This window comes from Pelodiscus sinensis, chromosome 2 (assembly GCF_052426305.1).
Source record: "Pelodiscus sinensis isolate ZL-2025 chromosome 2, ASM5242630v1, whole genome shotgun sequence".
In the NCBI taxonomy this organism is placed as follows: Eukaryota; Metazoa; Chordata; order Testudines; family Trionychidae; genus Pelodiscus; species Pelodiscus sinensis.
The window spans coordinates 206,814,446-206,833,987 of record NC_143053.1 but is presented as its reverse complement, the minus strand read 5'-3'; the positions used below and the strand labels follow the sequence as shown (position 1 = coordinate 206,833,987).

General features: G+C 38.8%; 1 protein-coding gene across 1 annotated transcript in view; it reads right to left on the bottom strand.

Moving 5' to 3' along the window:
• Window positions 1-19,542, bottom strand: part of AGMO (alkylglycerol monooxygenase) — a 266,886-nt gene that overhangs the window by 218,813 nt on the left and 28,531 nt on the right. The gene's annotated exons all lie outside the window — the stretch shown is intronic.

The following is a 19,542-nucleotide window of genomic DNA, read 5'->3' as shown; positions in this document are numbered from 1 at the left end:
AGCTCAAAGGCTCCTATACTAAGCTTCAGAAGTCACAGGTTCAAATCCACCCAGTGGCAGTTACACACAGTCTTAACAAATGGCATCACTACATCTTCATAGCTAGGGTAGCAGTTCCTAATCTAAAGGCCATAAATAGGTCACTAGCAGTTGATATGATGTGGTGGTTTCTGGTTCACTGCCATTCCTGGGTTATGCCTTCTTTTGAAGAGAATTGGCTCAGTCACTTGCAATTAGTTTTCCTCAGACACCAGAGTGCCACATAAATACAGTGCAAATTCCTGCCAGGGTAAGACCTGTTAAGGTAACGTCTTAGAAGCAGCTTCACAGCACAGATACATGTTCTAGTGTGCATCTAAAGAGGACTAGTTGTAGGTGATAACAGTTGCAGCAATGATATAAAGGAGGCTGAAAATCTTGATAGAGGTATATAAGAGGTGAAATAAAGAAAATGATATGAAATACAGAAGGAGGGAGAACTAGGTCTGAATTCTTTCCTTCTTGTGCAAGTGGAAGAGAAGGAATCTCTCAATCACTGCTCCCCCCTCCATCACAACTGTGCTGGGGGTTCAAAGCCCAAACCTCAAATGTCTACACTGCAGCATTTATCCCCACAGTCCAAGCCCCATACATCTGAGTCAGTTTGCCCAGCTTCTTAGGTCTGGCCTACACTACACAAGTCAACGAACTGCAGTTTACATCAACCTAATTATGTCACTAAACTACAATCTTGTCCCACTGTACAGCAAGACTGTGAGGCTCTATCAGAAAAAAAATACACAAAATGTGCTCCGCATTTTTGTCAGAAGAGGCTTTTTCAAAATTTGGCCCATCTGGACAAGGCGAAATTTTGGGGGGGAATACAGGGGCTTCCAAAAAAGCGCATTCCCTGGACACGGCAGAGTTTTTTCGGATTCCTGTTATCCTCCACAGTCTAGCCGAACCCTTAGTGCCCTTGGTTGATGTAGTAACTCCACCTCCAGAAGAAGCATAGGGCTTAAGTCGGTGTAGTGAGGATGATGCAGTGTCTGTGTAGTTTCTGTTACATCAGCTATTAGTTCTCTTGTCAATTTCAAGACTCTAGTGAAGCTGCAAAATGGGCAAGGCAGGGATCAGGGTGGCGGAAGGGGATTTGAGAAGCCATCGCAACTGGAACCCACTCCCAGGGCATGAGAAGCCCCAGGCAGCTTTCTCTCCTCCCCCTCCCAATAGGGTACATCTACACTGTAGCATAAACCAAGATTCAAATTCAGGCCCAAGCCGAAACCCCATTTCCATTTACAGCCATTTGTGTTTGACTTGGTCCACACAAGCCCTCTAGTCCTACAGTCCTGGGCCCCCAAATTTAGCAAGGTGTCTCGGTTCAGGCTGAACTCAAACTCGGACTCAGGTTCAAGCTCCATTATTTTGCAGTGAGGACACAGCTTGTCCTGAGACTCCATCAATGCTATCCCACAATCACATGGGCTTGTCCTTTCTATCCCAAAATTAGGCAATCAACTCTCAAGGAATGGAAGCAACTCCCCTGTTTCAAGTCCATCTGCTCAGCATTTATCTCTTTCCATTTTTTCCTGACCACTGAACTGCAAACAGAATGAACCTTTTCCTACACTTTTAATGGCCATGGGCAAGTAGTCCTTTTCAAAGTGGACTGTTATCAAAATTTGTCTGTGATCCTGTGACCAGGCAGCAAGGCAAGCAAAACATTCAACTTCAGGCAGAGCAGCATGCATGACAAGAGACTACTACCGGGATAAAAATTGTAATGCTGTCAACTTCCCATCATCCTTCCTCTTTTATCAGGAACTTAACCAAATTATATGCCACGCCCCGAGCCAACCGCTGTTCATGATAGTCTAGTCAGCTGTCATGGTAACTTTCAGGCCACAAATCTCGTACTGGACCCAGAGAGAGACAGCAGGCACCAGATTAAGCTAGCTAAGTGAATGCGGTGCTCATACCTGTCCCCAAGGTAGCTTTGCCACAGGAGCAGCCGCAGCATATCTTGGGTCCATTTTTGGAGGAGCTGTATAATGACTGCCCCAGGAGGAGCAGCCCCAAAACTACCCCAGTGCCTGATAAGTGTTTGGCTCCATATTTGTTGTACACATTTACAAATGAAAGGGATTGTCCAGTTGATGAACTGATTCAATTTTTATTCTAAGATGCAGTATAAGATGCAGATCCCTTTATTAAGGGATAGCTGTGTGTGACCACTAGTGTCAGAATGCATGCCACTGCCTTGGCATAGCCCCACGCCACCATGAGGAATTCAAAATGTATGTCAGGAAGCACAAACAACAGCTAGGCAAGTTTCCATTTACATTTTTACTTGACACGCACACATTTTTACACAGATATGCCAAGTGTTAAAAACAAGAACTTTATACTGCCTTCCCATTCAGTATGCTGCTGCGTTCAAATCAGCCATGCACTAGCAAAATAAGCTCCCTAAAAACAGGAAACTGTACCAGGGAGTCACAACATCCATTTCCAAAACATAACTGGAGAGAAGTATTCTGGGGCTGGAAAGTGAGATGGCTCTATAGCAATTTGAAAGTCCATCTATCGTGTGTTTTCATGTAGTAAAAAAAGTCAGACTAGACTATTGTGGAAACCAGAAGGAGGCAGTATCCATGTGGATGTTAACGCAGGATTCTGTTGTTTCTCCCATGAATTTTGACACAATCTTATATGCTGAAAGCTGCAAACTTTTAGTGCAGTAGGAACACCAGATAAATAATCATATTTCAGAGAGCAAATTTCTTGGCTCTCCTCTGCAGGTTGCTATCTCACTTCGCAGAGAAGGGTTAGCTAATAAGCCACAGCTACAGGTTGTACCTCCCCCTTAACGGGGACTTTCTCGTCTGGCAACATCCATGGTGTGGCACAGACCATGGATGTTCCTGGACCACAGAGCCGTGGAACAGGGATGTCTGGCAGCAAGACAGGAGTGCCACAGGGTGAACCAGCGACTCAGCCAGAAGTCCAGTGTGTGGGAGAGGGGAGGAAGCTGGCAACAGGGAAGAGTTCTGGCCCAGTCAGTGGCAGCCAGAGAGCTGGGGGCTGGGGAAGCAGCGGGGGTTGGGGCAGCAGCGGGGCCAGAATGAATCCCTAGCCCAGTGGTAGCAGGGCAGCATGGACCATGAGGAGAGGAACCTCCACTGGTCCCGCAAAGCCCCTTTTTGGGACTGGTTAGGTCCTAAGGGTGCTGGACAAGGGAGGTCCAATTTATACTAACCCCAAAACAGTCTGCAATTTTTGAACATAAAGCATTTGTAAATTTAAACTTACCAATATTTGTACTCTCTTTTCACTTTGTTTATATCAGTTGTATCCAGGAGTATCTGCGAACTGAAACATCCATTTTACAGTACAGGTTAGGCCTCCCTGGTCCGGCACCCTCGGGACTTGATTGAGCCCAAAAGAGAAATTTGTTTTATTATTTGGTCTGTTGTTGGTTTCTCACTGATGTTTTGGTGCTATAATGCCACTGGCCTGCCTAACAATACTTGAGTGTTATTTTTTTTTATTATATAGGCACGTTCGTAAATAATGTCTTTTATTCAGAAAGGTTATTGCCATCACTTCATCACAACTTATAATGTGTATTTCAGATAATAAAGATAAACATGATACAGCACAATTGGGAAATTGTTTCAAAATTCCATTTCTCAATACATCTATTTGCATCAATCCATAATGAAAATCAACAATTTTTGCCATACAATGCACTGCCTCCCCAATTCAAAAGAAGTTCTCTCATCCATAATTAAATATTAAAACAATCAATCCTTCCCCATTCAAAGTGTTCAGTGACAATTCCTCGTCTACTGTGAACACTGCTGTACAAACACATTCATAATCATACTATTTTCCCTCTTCCATTCCTCCATGCAAGTCCATAATGTAGGAGCACAGAGCATCCCTGTTTTCTGTCACCCAGGTGCATCCTGCTCCAGTTGTGATCCAAGCACTTTCAGCAATCCATCACTGTCATGGGCCAATTCAGGGGCAAATGGCTCACCTTTGGCTTCACAAACATCATGAAGAGCACAGCAAACTACGATAATGCAAACAGCATTGATGACACTGGAATCCAAATGGTTCTGTAAACAGCACCAGCGGGATTTCAATCTGCCAAACACACATTCAACCACCATTCTGTACCTGCTGTGAATCTTTTGCCAGACCCTCTGAGATCAGGATATGGCTTCATAAACCAAGGTGAAAGGACGTAAACGAGTCCCCTACTATAACAGTGGGGACAATAATTCCATTAATGAAATTGTAAATTGCTGGGAATATTATGCTTGTCTGACCATGAAGATATAATCCCAAATTTCAAGACAGCCAATATTTCAGGACAACATAGATGCCTGAGACCCAGGTTAGGAAACTCTAGACCTAGGGTCATTATTCACTGTGGAAGCTTAAACCCAGGATTGCAAAAGCTGAACCAGTGGGCTTGAGTTCCACTGACCCTGGAGGTGTACTAAGATACAGTAGCATATTACATCAAGGTAATATTTGTAAGTGTTTAAGTGACATTACAGCCTCACTACTCCTGCTTTGTGTATGGAGTCATACAGCTCAGATTTCATACTATGCTTTGCAAGTGTAGCCCTTAGATTCCACTGGTTCTGAAGTCTTTTACTGTCCATGTCACATCATTAGACTTATTTTGCACTGGAAGAGCTATGATATTTCTTCTGGGGGAATACCTCAGTAATTCAAAATCAGGTAAATACAGTTTCCATACTTCAAAATAGAGAACATTGCATTCTAGCAAATGCTTTTTAAGATACAACTTTACCATCTAGTCATACAGAGGGAAAATGACTGGTAAGAAATCATTTTCCTTCTCTAGTTAAAAAAAGGTAAAAACGAGGTTAACAGAAAACATCCTGTCACAACTCCCTAAGGAATGTGCTCAACCTGCAAACTGAGAAGAGCCCATTTTTAAGAGTAATATTCTTTATAAAAAACAAACAAAAAAAAAAAAAACAACAAGAACCACTATGCACAATAACCAACCAACACCACATTTTCCAGCGTAACTATGTGGTATGTATCAGATAAGCAAGTGCCAATACAACTGCTCTTTTTAAATATTCTTTTCACAAACGGTTTCTTTTATTTTGGGATGTCAGTTCTAGTTTCAACATTATTAACAATGGCAAAAGTCCAGCCTCCTGTAGAAATATGCAGTCGGCATAAAGTGCTTCAATTCCAAGCTTTACTCATGTTTCAGATGAGGAGTGGGCCTGTGTTGATAGACTGTTATGTATGATTTTTCCGTGAAAACACCAAGAGACTGCAATGAATAGACTCCTTTCATTATTCCCCAAGGGAAAAGGAAGAGTAAAAGGTTCATGTTGAATTGTGTCCTCATGCAAATGTCAGGACAAAACAAGACGCCTTGCAAAAACATTTTCTTTACAGGCTTGGCAAGTTGTACTCTAACAAATACCAGAGAGTTGTGCTCATGATGTCAGGCATACTTTAGCGAGCACAAAGGATTAACATTTTGTTACTTTCTGCTAAACTTTTGTCCACTACATGAAGCCAAGCAGGCAGATGTTAGCTTTTTGTTATATTTCTTTAAAACAGGATATGGGTCTGTCACACTCATACTCTTGAGTTGAATATGCTATCTGATCAGAAGGACATGTGATGTAAATAACACTGCCTACCAAAATCCATGATGATGTACATGTTAAAAGCTGGACTAGACCTTAAGGAATCATTAAATAGGTAGAGCATTGATTGTTATTTATCCCTATATTACAAAATGTACCAATATAGTAAGGCCAGTTGCATTACCATCAAGCAATTTAACGTCTTGTGATTTTTTTCAGTAGCAGATTCAAACAAGCATTTATAGTACTAATTTTACATTAAACTGCACTTATCTGTAAAATGCACATATATTGCATTGTTACATTATTTAATCTTTTAAATAATCTTAATTTTCAAATTTACTTTATTAATTTAGCAGATTATAGAATTAAGAGAATACATTTAGATTATATTGAGTGGATGGACAACTGCCATCTTTTGGTTATGCTAATGAGAAATGCTGCCATAAAAGTACTTAGCTTTTTTTTTTCCCCCCAGAAGCATGTGTTCATGGTGGAAACCTAATTTTGCTTTTTTTGCTTAAGTGAACTGCACCAGTTTTATAATGCTATAATGAAAGTGGGCATAAATGAGTCACTCCCTCACAAATTAAGCTATAAACCTAACAGCAAGGTCAGGTAAAGCAGAAAAACAAATGTTGAAGGAACTGCTAGCTCTAACCACGGAAAAGGCTTATGTTATTATGATTATGATTAAAACAATAAGGAAAAGGAATCATTTTTAATTTTTTTATATTTTAAAAATTTGCACCTCTAAATTTGGCAAATCACTGGTTAAATTTATGACTTCCCTGAAGAATAACATTGAACTTAAAATTAATGTTTAAATACAATGTGGCTGATGTATGGGAATAACTATGATACAGTAGGGCTGCATTGTGGTTCATTTTGACCTTGTTAGTGTTAAATATTCAAAGCAGCTGCCAATATAGCATTTACCTGAGTCAGACTTGGTGGACTGCAATATTTTGGTTTCAATTAACATTCCAAAGTTAAAGTGAGCTAAGTTTCCTTAGAACAAAACAGATACAGCAAATTTCGGCTTCTAGTAGGCCTTACTCCCTACATCTGGATTTTGACAGTCAATATTTAGTAGCTACTCATGCTTGTTATTTCTTTGTTAGAAATTAGGCCTCTATTACGTTACTTCTTGAAACTGGAAAGTGTACATTTTTGACATAATGTGCAGAGTAATAGCCACATAATTACACCAATGTTAGGGTGAGTCAGATACTATTTTGAAACATTAGGAGAGAAACATTTATCTCGCTATGAGATTCAGTGATTGACATATAGCCCCAAATATTAAAGGGAAAAACTGCTCCTACTCTAAAGCACTGAATTAAAAATTCAGCGTATTTTGTCTGAGTAGCAAAATAGGCAAAGACTGAAAGAAACACTGCAGACAAACAGCTGTGAGTATGCCCTTGTGCCACAGACACATAGGGAAAAGTGTTTTGCTTACAAATTTGGTGAAGTAATTTCCTATTTACCTTATTCAAGCCTGCAGCTACATTAGAATGTGCTGTGATCACATTAGATCTGACAAGCTAATAAGGATTGGGTCGATATTTGGACAAGAGACCTTTAAGAAAGTTAAACTGCATAAGGAAGTTTAGATCCTGTTTCCGTAGGATACATCTTCATCACCGAGTCAGAAATTAATCAGTTCCTCAGTACAATATTAAAGAGCACCCCTCTGCTGCAAGTGCCATCATTTGGGTGATACGTAAAACCAACATCCTGACCATTTATAGCTATTAACGATCCTCTGGCCTTTCAAAAGAGCACAAAAGTTAATCCTGCTTCCTGACCAAGTTCTGCCTTGCATAATTACATTTTGACTATATAAATTCCCCTGTAATTTCAGCTGATTACAGTATTATTCTTCACGTCCTGTCCTAAATTGTGTTGCAACCGTGTTCTTCTACAAAAGTAGATGAAGAGATCTCTGCACAGACTTTCTGTATCAGTTTGGTACATTTGTAAAACACCGAGATTTTTCAGCATGAAGAAACCGTTACATAATTTTCTTATAGAAAAATGCATGATACTCCTCAGTACCATATATAATCAATAGCGCATCTGTTCAGGAATGGCTAAATGAAGCTTAAAAAGGTAAATATTTCAGAATGGCTGTGCTGCTAATCAGAAAATATTACACTGAAATCATTCCTCAACATTCACTATTGCTATGTCACCTATAAGAAGTAAAGTGGAGTGGAAGTTTGCCTGATCTTCCAGGAAGATACTAGGAGTGCCAACAGCATGCATTCAAAAATTAATTAATTAATCTGTCTTAAAATTGTGAGGTTTTTAAATAACTTGTTGAAGGAGGAGTGTGTTTGCTACAGTTATCTTGTTTTTGACCTTTTGGGGAAGAAGCTGTCCCACAAGCTGTGTGAACAGTTCAGATTCAAAATTCTATCGTAAATGCACATGCAAAAATACATCCTAGTTGGCAACATTCACAAAAACTTAATTTACCCATTTCTGGGGCAGTGTCTCAGCTTCCTTGAAGATAATGGCAAAACTGCTAGTGACTTAGGCCAGGATTTCACCATTAATCTTCCAGGAATACAAGAGCTGTGATTCTACCCATCTCCATCTCCTGTTATTATCACTATTTTGCCCTCCTTCTGCATCTACTCCCAATCCTCACATTCTGATATTCCCCTTATCTTCCTCCTGAGCCCCATCATTCCCCTGCTCTGTCTCCTGCTTCTCCCCACACCCTGAATCACCTCTTTCTCCCCCCCCCCCCCCCTTGCTGCCTCTTTCTGATGGAGGCAGAAAGGGAGGGAAGTGCTTGGCGACTAGTTTGTTGACTATCCGATAAGCATTTGTTTAATGGACAATCAACTAGACAGTCACATCCCTACCCAATACCCATTGACCTACAGCCCTTTTCTGCTCCCCTCTGCTCCTTTCAGTCTCCTCCTGCTTCCCCCCTAACATTCTCCGTCTCTCCTCCTGCTTGCAAAGATACCAATCCTTACCATTTTACAGAGAGTGCCATGATCATTTTGCATTTTTCTTAAGGCACAATTCCTGGAATCAAGGGTTTTTAAATCCCGGCTTGACAAACCCTTGGCTGGGTTGATTTAGTTGGGACTGGTCCTGCTTTCAACCTGGGGTTGGACTTCATGACCTCTTGAAGTCTCTCCCAACCCTATAAGTCTATTGGTTGCATGAGATTCTCAGCTTTCATTATTTTTAAGTAAGTTTTTAGTGCTTGCGGTGGTGGGAAAAGGTTTGAAAACATGTACTCTAATGGTACGGACAGCAGACAAAGGAAAAATTCCCCATTAAAAAGCAATCTAATTTTTAAGATGATTCATGATTTTTCATTTACCACACTGGTGGTTGTTCCTTTTTCATTCAACCCCACTTCTACCATTGTAACTTATCAGCTGATTGTCCTCACTCTTCTCATCCATTGTCCTCACCTCTTATCTCTCCACTTTCCTCTTTCTAGACCCTATAGAAAAAGACACTGAACTAGTAAGGAGCGTGCCCTATATTGCCCTGATCATCTTACTTATACATTTTGCCCCTTTCCCTCACCCTTTGTCTGTCCATAATATTCTTCATAACAGCATTTCACAGGATTACACTATTCTATATTCTTACTGAGGCTAGAATTGTTTACCTTCAGGTCATGCTGCAGGGGCTTTCGGTTCTCTTTGGGCTCTGGGGAGGAACAAATAACTCAGTGACAGTCTATGGTTTTCAGCTGTGGAATTTTGGAAGGTCAGTTTTTGGGGTGAGGATGACACCTTATTGAACTGTAGTTTTCATGTTTTTATGATGTACGTGCACAATAGAGGATGTTAACATATAAATAAATAAAATTAAGGGTTGCATCAATCTGAAACTGTGGGTTCCATGCAAGCCATGGAAGTTTAAATGTTCTGGCGGGTGTAGTGAGACCACTTTGCCAGGAAATTATCAGTCCATGGTATAAGCCTCAAAAGAGGGAGCCCGAATACAGATTTGCACGTTTGTTTTGAAGCTTCTCTAGGAGTGAGAACTTCATATAATGAGTTCATCACCTCCCATACGTTCTTATCCAGGCTTCAATCTTCTCCCCTATCTCAGACCATGCAAACCATGGGAGTTATTTCAGTCCTAGAAGGGAGTTCTGGCTGCTAACTATTTGCCTGAATTCTGGAAGGGGTCATTTTTACTTCAGTCCTGGAGTCATGACAAACGCCTCTTGTTCCTGGTCACCAACAGAGAAATCTCGTCTACATTATTAACTACCAAAAATGCATAGGCAACAAAAAAATGCATAGGTGCACATTTTGAGGCCACTTTTCAAAATTTATCCCTGCAAGTTTTTAGAGAGTTGTTTTTCTTTGCCAATTTTAAGATACCTCTTTCTATATTGGGAAGAATATTCCTTCAATCTAATACTTTCCTCAAATTGCTACATCTGGGTCACAAGTCCTAACAGTTAACTTATTTACATGACTTACATGAGTCTGTCCCTTCCTCTCTCCCAGAGCCTGAAAGCAAGCACATAGATGAGCTTTACAGCTACATGTGCAGCAAGCTACTTCTACCAATTTACTTGAAAAGAAACAGATCTGTGTGCTACTTGGGACAAGGAGAGAATTAGTGTAAGCAGGTGAAAGAGTGGTATAAGTCAAGGTTTACATTTTGGTAAATAAATGGCTTGAAACAATGAAATAGAACATAGGAAACCTTTAAAAAAAAGCACACCTATTTCCTTGTTCTGGAAGTGGAAAACCAAGACACTTCAGTAAACTAGATTGCCCCTAAATTAAAAACAATGTACCAACAATACATGCTAAATTAGTCTTGTATGACTATTTCAAAAATCCCTTTTTGTACTGTACAGATTTATATTTGGAAGCTAGTTATAAGATCTGCTTTTGTGAAGTTGTATAGTAAGAAGAAACAAAAAGACAAACTTGAAGTTTTAATTGGAAAGTCAAATTTTTCAGGGCTGCAAAGTAAAAGAATTTGTATGTTTACTATTTACAACTTCCTCTCAGAAGACACAGGTATAACAGTCATGTCTTCCAAACTGTAAGCTTATCCATCTGGCCAGCAAACATCTGGATATTTATCTTAGCTCATCATTTCCTTCTGTAAGTCCAAAAACTGTCAGTTATTTCAGCTGAGATTCAGCCCTAGGGAGAATAGAAAAAGTTACATCCTTCTTTTGTCTAGGTTTTATAAACTGATCTTTACCTTTTTCCCTGGGATATCAGTAAGTATAAAAATAAGCAGTCTGGATTCCTTTGACTATGGTTTTCAGTCTGTGAATATGTACTTCTGCAACCACAGTGTACATACATATGTGACTGTGTTTATTTCCAGTATACGGCAAAGGTTCCTAGATTCTAACAGGGCTTTTTCTTTAAAAAATGCATTATGGATTAAAAATATAGACATTAAATAAATTCAAGATTAAATTCCCTAGCACCCAGACAAAAATAAAAACTAATTTCTATACTTTATAAGTATAGTAAGTGTTAAATCCTACATTAATGAAATATAGTTTGAAACACATAAAACATGACATTCAAATATTAAGATGACTACAAAAATATTAACTTTGTTTCATAACGTGATTACTTTAAGTGATAAAATTAGGGAGAAGACAATGTGATTTATGGGCCTGAACACTAGACTAACTCAGGAAATTTGGGTTCTATTTCCAGATTTGCTGCTGACCTTGGACGGATCACGTGACTTCCTTGTGCCTCAGTTTCTCCATTACTAAAATGGGAATAATTACACTGACTTCCCCTTGTAAAGCATTCTGAGGCCTAGTAAGGAGAAGGGCTATGTAAGAGCTAAGCATTGTTATTATTAAATATGTGAATTAACTAAGGAGGAGTACAAGTCAATTATTTTATTGTCAACATTTCAGCCATGTTCCAATTTCAAGATTATTTTTAACTATTCACTAACTTAACCTGAAGTTTCACGTGCTGATATCCCAATATAGCTTTGTAATACTGCATATGGAAGTGTGCATCACTGATATATTCTCATAATAACCTGCCTGTGTTCTGTTATGCTTTAAGTATGTGATTTGATTATGAAGGCTAAATAGATAATATTTTAAACCACTTAACAGTTATTTTGAAGAATTATTGACCCTTTAGAAATGTATTTGAGAATTAATATATTTTACTGAAATTTCCTATGTAATTGGACTGGGATTGAAAAAGACTGTAAAACCTTGAAGAGGCATCAAAACAATTCTCATCTTATTCCTATGTATTAAATATACAGAAGAAAGGAGGGGGGAGGAATCTGCTTTGGCCATTTTTTTCAGGTTACATTTTTCAGCAATATATTCTTAGTTTATACAGAGTCCTGGGGAAAACACTTCCTTTCTTGTGCTCAAAAAACAATTTTGGCAACTTTAAATAATTGTAATTAAGTAAATAAAGATGTATTGCAGGAACATACATGCAAAAAACAGGGTCAAGAGGCAGCAATGTTTTCTTTACTCCATGCACATTTTAAATGATAATTGTCAATTAAAAAATGTATAACAATGAACTTTAAGTTACTATGGTCTTGCTACAATTTTATCAAAGAAATTAAATCTTCACAGTCATCCAGCTTCTAAAAATCAAGATACTGAAAAGAATTGCTTGCCACTTGGAAATAAAACAAGTTGTACTTGTATTCATTGTGCTTTCAAAGCTTATTTGATTATATTTATTCACTGTAACACATACACACTTTTTATATTTATAAATATTAAGGTTTTATTACTACCCTTTTTGTTATATTTATAAATGTAATGTAGAAAAGTCAGTTATCAGTCTGAGGGTCTAACCAGATCCTGGCCAAATCATGTTTGGGGTAATTCTGATGTGCTGAATTTGCACAGCCTCTTAAAAATATTTCAGTTATTCAAAAAAAGTTATATACGAAAGTCACAGTAACTTCCAAATCTATAAATATCTAGGACCACTGAAATCAGAGTCATTTTAGATTCAAGTTTTCAGAGTCCTGGAAAGAAAAGAACACAATAGTATGTCCAATTTTGTTTCTACTGTAGTTTATCACATCTATTTACTGGCATGAAACATAGGGAGATTTTATGGATAATTCCTAGCTGTGGTTTTGCAGAAATGGGAATTTATATGTGTATTATGCAACACAAAACAAGAGTCAAAAGTAAAAGGCCCTCTGAGGAAGGAATTTAGAGCCTTCTACAACAGTCCAAAGCCTCCCCAGAATCCATAACTCTACCCCTCCCCCATCCCAGGACCTTTAAGAAAAAGTAAAAGAAACAACACAAATCGAATCTATGAACCAGGAATAAAGACACATCCTACCTATCTCACAAATAAATTGCTAGGCCAAATTAAAAAATGTTTGTAAAGCACTCCCATAAAAATTTCAAAAGTTCTAAAGCATCATCATAACATACATTAACTATCTGCCATATAACAGTAGAGATAACCAAGATAAGTCTTCATTACTGTGTATTTCAATGCCAACTTGCTGCAGCAGCTATACAGTCAGAGAAATAGCAATAAATATAGAGCAGACATTTTTGCTAGTGCAACAGGAGACAGACATCATTTACTTATTTATCATTACAGCAAGTTTGGGTGATGCCTAAATACTTCAAAGGGCCATTAGCTGTGATAAAAATAGTCAACATCACTTGTCTAGGTACCCAGTCCTACTTCAGATTTGTATACACCTGAGGTTAGTACCATGGGGGTAGGGGTCAATGAAAGGGGTTTCTTCTCAATCTAATTTTTCAAAAGCAAATTTCCTCATAACAAAACCACCATTGCATTTGGCAGCCTTATTGGAAATTTCAGCAGAAAGGTAAAGCATGAAATGGACATGCAATGCAGCACAACTAGCTATCCTACATTCTTGATCATGACTCTAGGTTAGGAGAAAGGCTGGTAGGCTTAGAAACCTGTGGTATTATTGGATAATTCATTTTTAGGTAAATATATAGAGATGGAATATCCTGAATCAAAACAAACAACACAGATTAAACGCATGCTTAAATGAGATCAAGGAAATCAAGGCACTGCACACACTCCCACTTTGGTTTCATATACCAATCTTTGCCATGTAGTTTGACAGAAATGTACATACGAAGATATGGATAAAGTCCAAAAAGGAAGAGAAATGTGTATCTGATGCCTTAAATGGATAATTAGCAGAAATTCCAAAATACAGTTTTGTAATAGTGCCTGTTTGAAAGAATGTTGTGAGCTTGGTAGCCCAGCTGGATGACATTTATAGGCATGCATAATGGATTATTTTTAAAAACTCCATACACACAAAAGTTATTAAAAACAAAAGCAAAAACCCCAAATTGTAAAAAGCGTAACTCTCAAATCAAGAATATTTCAGATTCTTGCTCATGTATGTTAAAAGCTCAAGCTCTACTTTATGCATTATTTACATAGGTTTTCAACAAAATACTTGGGAAAAGTACGTCAAATGAAATGTTTCTATGCACAGTAAGTTAGATGCTTTCAAACCCATGTGCCCAATCCCAGAACCAAAAACAAAAATCACTTTCTCTTTTTTAAAATTCATGGGCAACTAGAGGGCAGCAGTAGCTAAAGTTTAGGATTTTTATAAGTCAGCAGTCATTTCAAATATGTAACCTAGTGTAAGGGCCTGGATGTGGACAGTATGGACTAATGGTTAGAGTGAGATGCCAAGATCAGAGCTGAAGACAGCACAAGTGTCAAGAAGATGACCACATCAGGTTCCAAGTCAAAAGCCAGAGCCAGAGTCAGGAGTAAGGTGTAGGAGTAGGGACCTAGAGAGCAGAAGGAAAGTAGGAACTGGGATGCAGGTACAGACAGGAAGGCAGCACTCATAAGTCAAATAAATAGCCAGGATCTATTGTAGTAGTAGCCATTTGGGAATTCCTCTAGTTACTTGGACAATGTCCTGTACCTTTCTGGTTTAAAGAGAGCTTCCCAGCCAATCAGTGTTGCTGAATGTGTCCCACTATTAGGAATTTTGTTGCCAACTGTCTAATTTCTGAAAACCAGACATTACAGGAGGAGCACCGGGCCTCACCTGGCCCTGCCTCTTCCCCTGAGGCTCTACCCCTTTCCCATTTCTCTCAAAGACCTGCCCAGATCATTCATTGCTCTCCCTTTCAGCCTCCCCCTTCATTCCATCCTTTCCACCTTTTCTCCCTCCTCCCTGCTTCCCAAGCTGAGCTCCTTCTGTCTCAGAGCTCGGATGCGAGCTGCAGTCCCTGACACAGAGCCTACCTTCCCATGAGATGCATAAAAGAGATGGCTCAAGCTCAGCAGGGTCTGGCATGGGTTGATGATCCAGAGCCTCCCACCCACCAGTGGTAACCAGACTTTTGGTGTCCAGTTAGTACACATCTAACCAAACACTGTATTGGTCTCCTTTCTACTTGATTTTCCAGTTAAAAACTGGACCCCTGGGAACCCTATTTGTAGTCAGTGCTCTTTTGAGCCAGAATCTCCGTGGCTCCCTTCTCTAGTTGTTCAGTCGAGCTGCTTGATGGTGGCTGTAGTCTGAGCACTTAATTCAACAAAAAATATTTTTTAACTAGATGATTGTCAGGCAAGTCTAATAGTCAGCAGCAAGTACTACACAATTGTAGTATCTCAGGTATGTGGCATTACACAATTCTGTACTAGACAAACCAATTTCAGAGGCGACTGACGGCAAGGAGGGAGAAAGGATGGAGTCTATAAATGATGGTTGACATTCATTTCAGCTTTTAAAAATCTGTGTTTAGCTGTTTTACTGGATGAGTTAAAAGACTTCCCCTCCTGCCATTACTTTTTGAATGCTCAAATATTTTACAATTCGTAATGACTTATGGAAAAAATACATAACTTAGGGCCATAATACAACTTGCCTTCACACAAGTGCACTTGGAATCTCTCTTACCTATGTCTCAGCCACAGACTTATTTCAGCTTTATACTGCAGTGCCGGCAGCATGTGTAACCGCTATGATTTTTTAACAGTTACATAATTACATTTTAAACACATTTTACGTCCCTATTTATAAGCAGGTTATAAAAAGATTAATACATTATGAATAGGTGTGTAAGTAAATGGCTGATCAGTTGGTACTGAGTCTAGCAAGTCAACAAAAGGTCAACCACCATGGCTTAGAACTATATATAATTTCTTTTGATGTACTTCTAACTATAACAGATACTACTTGGGTCTGCCACATGCTTATAACATCTCTTAATCATTTATTAATCTTTTATAAACTATTACAAATGAAAATTTAATACAAAATGTGACCTAAGTTTTATTCTATTCCAGTCCACCAAACTCTTCAGCACAAGGGAGCCTTTCTAGTTACAGCCACCTATTGGCTCACTCTACCTTCACAGGGTATGTCTATACTATGGGACAAAGTCGAGTTAAGATACGCAACTTGAACTATGTTAACTGTGTAGCTGAAGTTGATGTAGCTTAACTTTTGGCACTTTCTAAACTGCAGGAAGTCAAAGGAAGAACTCTTTTCCTTCAATTTCCCTTACTCCTCGTGAAAGTAGGGTTACCAGCATCAATGGGAGTGCCTCTCTCACTTCAAATTGGCTGTCTTAACTAGACCGCTAATTTGAACCCTGGAAGTTTGACAGCAGCAGCTTCAATCTTCCTCTGTAGCGTAGAAATCTTCCTCTGTAGTGTAGACGTACCCTTTTAGGGAAAAGTGGATAGTGATTATCTGTGCGTATCGCAACAAACTAAGCATCTTAGGTGAGTTTACCACTCCCAGAGCAGATACTAACACAGCTACTGACCTAATATAGGAATCCATAGCCCTTCTTAAGCAACAGGCATATACTAGTACAGTCACAAGCTAAAAGCAAAACAAGCTGGAGTCCATTATTCTATGTTACCACTCCCTTTCTGGAGGTCTCAGCACAAGGAAATATATTGGATAAACATTATAATTGCAAGTACCTAGTATTACAATGCTATCCTTTGTGTTGAAAGGCTGACAATTTTCAGATTAACTTCTTAAAATAAATATATATATATTGATTTGGCAATGTGTGTGTGTGGGAAGGATAATATTTTGGCCTGTTAACACTGAACATGATCCTTTATCATTTAAAATATTCATACATATGCTTTGAAATGTATGTTTGTCTATAGGGTGAGATTAAATTGCTAAAAATGCATATACATTTCCTTTTATCATTGGGGATCAATTCCCACTGCAAGAAGCAGTTTCCAGGGCCTCCTGAAGAATGAGAGCAGACTACTACCCAGATGCTTAACACCTCACCCTGTTTCCTATTTTTTCTTTGCTAGAATCACATCTTTCTCAGTCTGCATTATGTCAGATATCACTCCTAAACGTAACAGCACTGAACTGGTGTTCATTCGTGCAGTCAGTTTCATTTTTTCATATATGAAATGGATAATGTTCAAAAACTGAAGCTACTGCTTTGTGAGACAGTTGGCATATCCCCAAATTTTGGGGATTTCACGAGGAAAGCAATTCTCTCCTGATGAGTAAACATTCTTTTTCTGATCACATTTCCAATCCCGAAGATCGCACACCACTTCATATTGTTGTTTATCATCAAATTAACAGTCCCACAAATGACAATGTATCCTTGTGAGGTGTATAGTCCTTTCAACATTCCATTAACTTTTATATCAGAACAGAATGAATTTAAATCTTAATTGTAGATGCAACTGTATTATCTCAAACATCAGTAAGAAAACAACTTTCAAATGCAGGAAGTCATAGTCCTTTACTCTTTTGGGATAATTAGTGCTGTCATTCATATCTTTTAAAACTCCATTTACTCGGGTATACCATTCTTATAACTGGTCTTGCCATTGGACGGCCCGCTCCCGAATTTCACAGAGTCTCTCACTAAAGTTCTATTACAATCAACAAGAGCTGTTGATAGGACTGCCAGATGGTTTAATCAAAAAATACCAAACACACTCCCCCCCCCACCCAAAAAAAAGGGGGGGGGAATTCTGTTGAGGGGGAGAAGTTGTTACGCAAACAAAAAAAAGCACACCTCCTCCCCCAGAACAGAACTGTGGAGCAAAAAAGAAATTTATATATATAAAAAAAATTTGTAAAAAGGAGGCTGCCCCTTTAAGACAGCCACCATCTTTAGTGCAATTTTTAAAACCTCGCAGCTCCTCCTGGTAAGCACAGGAAAGCTGGGAGGGGGGGAGCTGGTGGGGGTTGTTGGGGGGGGAGGGGTGCACAGGAGCAGCTTCACAAGCCACACTTTTGGGGGGGCAAAAGCCATGGGTTGGCCATGGCTGTTGTTGAGGTAGGCATCACGTGACCAGCTCCCGGGTCTCTGCTGGTCACATGGGCCAGAGCAGCGTGCCCTCCGCTCCCACCCCAGCCCAGCCCGGCAAGTGTCCCCTCCAGCCCCCCTTCACTACGACTCTGCCGTGCTCCTCATTCCCCCGCCCCCACCAGGTGTGGCATGGGAAAATTGTCCCCACTGGGCTTCTGTCTGAGGGAAACAGGAAATACCGGACACTTCACATATCCAGTATTTCCTGTTTGCTTTTTACCGGACAGAGTCTGCAAATACTGGACTGTCTGAGTGAATACCGGACAGCTGGCAACCCTAGCTGTTGAACTCACAATTACATTTCAGTGCCCAAATATATCGAGATGTTGAGTGGTTTTTGAGAGGCTTTTTAAAAATGCCTTTCATTAGATTTTGCTTATTCAGTTCTGAAATAATACATTGTTTAGCAATTTCCCTATTATGATATTGATTTTTTCAACACTCTTCATATTGATGTTTACCACTCAACATTTTAATTATGAGTGTGATCCATTTTGTGGCTATGTCTACAGAGTCCTGAAATTTGGATTATGGGTGTCTGAATAATAGCGTGCTGTGACATAACTCACATGAGTTACTGGTACAAATTTTAAAAGTACCTAGTTCGGGTTAAATTAGTCTGCTTTCAGGCAGGATCATGTTAATGCGAAGTAGTTGCTTTTTAGTTTGGGCCCTCAATATCCACACAGGAGAGTTACAGTGTAACATGTAGTACTCTCTGCAGTTAATATACCCTGTAGTCTGAACTTCAGGACTTTATAGACAAGTTCTAAATCAGGTATTAACCCAGGGACAAATATTTAAAAATATACTGCATGTACAGAAATATCTATCTATCCAGTCTTCCAAAGTATTTACAGGGACCCTCACCATCAGAATAAATAACAGATTTATTCTTTTTAAACCTTTTACTTTTTTTATGAGAAAGAGGGAAGCTTGGATTAAGTATGAATTTTAAATAATTATAAATAGGCAAGTGTTAAATTAAAGTAACTGTACATTTGTGTGTTAACTATAAACAAAACCTGTTTTAAAACTGGGCATAAACATATTTTAATATTTCCCCTTTCCTAAAAACTAAGTACAGACTGAATATATTGCAAAAAGATTAAATTAACAAGCTGTGTTCATTAGTACTTTGTTTACATATTACTTCCCACCATTTTTACATAGGTGTATATCTCTTTTGAAATTGTAAGCAAAGACTTTGTTGATACTGTACATAGCTTAACACAAGGGATCCAGGTCCCTATCTGCGAATTACTGTAATAAAAAAATATCAAGTATGCTGATACAATTTTATATTCAACCCATTATGCCACTCTATTCAGAATATTCAACTAATGCCAGAAGTAAAAATTAGAGAAGTACGTATAGAATTAATGTCCTACCCACATTTCTGCCCAAATGTTTCCTTCTGTGGTATTCTTTGAGCATAGGAGCAATATTTTTAAAATTCTAAGTCTTACATTTTACTAAATTCATGTTTACATTTTAAAAAACAAACTATAAAATCAGTTTTCCCCACTCAACATTCAAGAGAATTTTCGTAGATTG